Raw genomic sequence first — 5,046 nt, forward strand, 5'->3', positions numbered from 1 at the left:
GAATGAAAGTCCGTGAAACCATTATCTCCAATTAACCAGCAAAAAGAAAGGAAGGAAGGAAGGAAGGAAGGAAGGAAGGAAGGAAGGAAGGAAGGAAGGAAGGAAGGAAGAAGAAAACTAGAAGTGGAGGTATACCTCAAGTGGTAGAGCATTAGCCTTGAGTGAAGAAGCTAAGGGACAGGGCCCAGGTCCTGAGTTCAAGCCTCAATACTGATGCACACACATACATTAAAAAGAAAGTAATTTGAGCTAGTGATTGAGGGAGAAGAGTTTGAGCAAGTATGCATATATGGCCAAGTCAAGTGGAAACCCTCATTATACAATTAATAGATGTTAACATGTTTTGATCATGACAGCTGTTTTGATCATTGAACCATATTAAAATATGAGTAAAAAGACTAACACATAGTAGGCATTTGATAAACACCAATTTCTCTCTTTTTTTGTTACATTGCCAAATGCTGGAAATATTTTTTTCCAGGGAGATCTTTTATATGGTTGTTGCTTTATTTTCTATCTTTGCTAGAGAATCTAGATGCGGAAGGTTTCCTACCTTCCACATGCAGGACATTATACTGTTAACTGTATTCTAGTCACTTAGGAGAGAATTGAGCTTGAATATTTAAGTACTCCCCAAAGTCAATGCATAATTTAGGAAATTATGTATATTAGAATGTTATGCTGCAACATGATACATTAAGTCCCAGTGAAGCTGTGGTTCCTAATTCAGACTGTATTAAGTTTCTTTGCTTAAATTTTATTATAGTGGAGATAATCAATATCAAGTGAATCAGGCCAGCTATGAAAGCATTGTAAATAAAAGAAAAAACATTTTATTGTATCTAGAAACCACTCTCTCTATATATATATAAACACATATATAAACATATATATCACTTCAGAGACATTTGCTGGAAAGTTGTTAATGTTGAGTTTTCTATTAATTTATGTTTACCAATGCTTTGCAGTCACCTTTATTAGCAATCTCCAAAGACTTTTTTGGTAATGGATCAAACAAACCACTAGCATGGAGAAGTGATTTTACTGAAGAGAAAGGTACCACTTTATCACACTATGATCCAAAACTGAAGATAATTTGGTCCACAGTTCTTCATGGAGCCCTTTCTACTGTCAAAATAGCCAAACTGGTGTCTTAAGCTTTTTCCAAAACACTTTGTGCTGTTCTGTCTAATTGAAAAGTGTATTGCCTTCCAAACCTCCTTCTGCTTGCTCATGGGGCTGCGAAGAAGAGTCAGCATATTCCTTGTACTCTGCAATTCCCAGGCTATTTAGGGATGCACTAGAACTTTTCATTCACATTCCTACTAGAACTTAATGTAATCCTCTTGTCTTACAATATTGATCTCCTTATCACATCCATGCTCAATATATTCTTCAACAATATCCCCAACTGTGTCCAGTGGGTTTCTTCTCATATTACTCTCAGATATTCAGTGAAGCAATGTATAAACTTTGGTTCAATTTTTATAGTTCACATTGGTAACTATGACTATGGATAGAACAAAATTATTCATCTTGAAAATGAGTTCACTTTACCCTGTATGATAATTTATGAGGTAGTCTTGGTAGTCGGTGAATATGGAAACAGAATAAAGTTAGATGATACTCCTAATTAATGACTTTGGGCTACAATAACCTGATGCCTGATGTTCCTCTTAACTAAAACCCATACTGAGCTGGGTATGGTGGCTGAGGCTTATTAGCCTAGCTACTGGGGAGTTGGAGATCAGTTGATCACAGTTCAAGGCTAAGTGAGGCCAAAAAATAAAACACAAAACAGTTTGTGAGACTCCAGCTCTACCAATGGCTGGGTACAGTGACACATGCCTGTCATTAGTGACTTGGAAAAGCACAAATATGAAGATTACAGTCCAGGCTGGCCTAGGCAAAAGGTGATAGCTTCAAAATAACCAATACAAAAAGGGTCTGGTAGAGTGGCTCAAGTAGAAAAGTGCTTGCCTGGCAATTGTGATGCCTTGACCCGTTCAAACCTCAGTATTACCACTAATTTTTTTTAAATGCTGCCAAACAGGTTAGATAAATTTAGCAGTTCATTGGGACACAGTACTTGGTAACTATGTGAAAAGTATAGAAAGCCTCTATAGTATTTTCCTCTTAATGGATCCTACATACACTAGCTAATATTGGTTGTATTCATTATATCCAATTTTCTCTTCTCACACAAAATATACTTGATTAGACTTAATTGTTTTCATTCATAGTCATTATGATACTTCTGGAGTATTCCTGTATCATTTAGTTATTCATTTTCACATAATCACATTGACTAATGGTCACTTTTGCCCAAAATTTATCGCAAGCATATATTTAGACACTTTTCATGCCCTAGCCCGAATTCATCCTCAATCTTGTAGTCCACTTATTGCCTTGACAACCAACTGTGAAAAACTAGTTTTCTTGCTTTCTACATCAGGAAATTTTTGCTGTTGCATTTGTGGGAATTCATTTAGCTATTATGGCTTATGCATAAACCTTGAAGTGTGAGAGCGTTAACACAATAAGAGACAAGAGATCTTCTTTATCATCATTTTTGTGGACAACTCTGACATGTGTTCAATATAGATCCTGCAACTGTACCCTTATATTAAAAATGATATTGGTTGATAGCCAATATTTCTTGAGAGCAATAATTGTCTCTCAGTTGTATAGACCTATTTTAGGGTTATTTTCAGATTGGCCAGTATACAAACCAACATGACTTTCAGAAATATTTTATCAGCTTTCAAATCAGTATGCATATTTTTCCAGGATATTGAAGCCAATCAAAAATATTTGAACAATTTAATGAACAAACAGTATGAGAAAAACCTCAAGAAAACAAATCAAATTTTAAATTGAATGATTCTGTTCTGCTCAATGTTTTAACATTTAAAGATGAAAAACTGGAAAACGTGCTCTCATAAATTAGCATCCTTTTCTTCTTCTAGTTTATGGAAACATATTTTAAAAAACAAGCTAAGCATAAAATTATTACATTAGATGTATAAAGTATATAAAAGGCCTAGTAGATGACACAATCTTTAAACTTACCTCAAATTTTCCAGTTTAATACCTTCTCTCAAATACTGATAGAAAATCAGAGGTCAGCCAAACATCTTGGCAATGCTAAAACATTTTATTTTATATACAATATGCAAACCCTCAGTTTCATTATCTAAACTTAATTTAGAGAAGATGGAAAAATACATGAACTCAGTCCCCGAAGAAATATTAACTCTGCAAACAGTGCTGATTTAGGACAAATGGTTATGCATGTGCACCCTGTGAACTTAGTTAATACTACTATGAGGCCTGCATTTCCTAACTGGTTCTGAAATTGCTAGTGTATAAGTTTAATATTTTATACGGCTTTGGAAGACTGGTCTTGAAAATTTCAAGGTATAGGGTTGTCATTTGCCTGGAAGGAAAAGTCTAGCATCTGACAATAATTCTCTGTAATCTTTTACTTGGATGAAGGCTCTGATTGGTTATGGCCACACCGAAAGTAAATAGTTTCATAAGAAGTTCCCATTTTTCTTTTTTGCTCAAGATAATAAAAATTATATATCATGTTCTCATTTTCTCACTGTCATAGACTCAATAAATAGGCCACTTGATTAGTGGCTTAGTCAGCACACTTACTTTTACAGGAGAAAAGTTTTATCTCAGCAATAAAATGTACTTAATGGTCCACAGTAGTTGTTTTGTGGTGTTTGTATTTTGACTTTTGGTCTCATAGTCCTATTCTTCCACAGGGTATTCTAGTATTAATGACTGCCAAAACTCTTTTTTAGATTCTTATCACATTTCAAATTCATGTTTATATTCAAATTTCAACTGTTCCCCTTCCCTCCAAAACAAATATGTACTTTTATTCTAATATGGTCATGAGAAATAGTAAGCTATTTTTCTTACTTTTCACAGAAACATTCAATGGACATGTGAGATTATGGATATATTGACAACATTAGTTGAAAACTTGCTGGAGATAATTTTATAGAGGTGGCCAGATGACTTTATAATTATCTAGATCAGATTTTTAAAGTAGCATGAAATGATATAATATTCACCAAGAACTCAAGACACCTATGAGAAAAAGGTGTTCAACTTTCTCAATGCTCTCTAATGCTATAATTTCTACCATGTTAAAAAATTTTAAAAACACAAACTTCAAGCTTCTTCCCCTCAACTACTTTTTTCCCCTCTCCTTTCCCTTTGTTTCCTCATATTTCTATTTTTAACTCCCTCTAGTCCAGCTGTCATCCATCCAGTAGCACTAATTAGTGGTCACTAATTCTTATTGATCCAGGAGTCATCTTGGGTCCTCAACTTACTGTACTTTTCTGAAAGCAGCATTTGTCAAGTGATTGAATTCTATTTCCTGAAGTACTTTTATCTTTTTGTGTCAGAATCATTAAATACTATTTTACTCCTCACGATCAACTGCCTACTTTTTTGTCTCATTTTGCAGCTTTCCTGTTCATTTGTCCTCTGAATTTTTATGTGCCCTAATGATGGATCTTCGTAGAAATTGAACATTTCTTTATTATAGCAGCACAGACCTCTAGAATCTGTAGATATTTTAGTTCCTCACAGATAGAAAATTTCCATCAAGGATGCAGCAGGAATCCTTTTTCCTGGATATCTTGTATTCATGCACTAGTCAGAAAGATAAAGAGTCACCATTTTTACAGAGAAAATTGACCATTGATCATCAGGAAGAGATATGAATGATTGGAATATGTGTGGAACCCAGATAATCTACTGGGGTAATCCTTTATAGTCACTCTTCCAGTTCTGTTGTTAAGTCATTATCATAGTGACTTTGGCCAAAGAAGAATATGACTATTATGACTCCTCAGTATAGAGTCTTAAGTCTTGGCAGTAGATAAGCCACTAGCACAAGCAGAGCTGCTGGTTTGGGGTAAAGTGATCCAGAATACCCAGAAAGACTCAGGACTAGTTGTAAAGAGACAATGCTAGACTCTACAACGTATTTCCCACACCTAGCTCAAGAAAGTTCTG

This window comes from Dipodomys ordii, unplaced genomic scaffold (genome assembly GCF_000151885.1).
Source record: "Dipodomys ordii isolate 6190 unplaced genomic scaffold, Dord_2.0 Scaffold17, whole genome shotgun sequence".
Taxonomy (NCBI): domain Eukaryota; kingdom Metazoa; phylum Chordata; class Mammalia; order Rodentia; family Heteromyidae; genus Dipodomys; species Dipodomys ordii.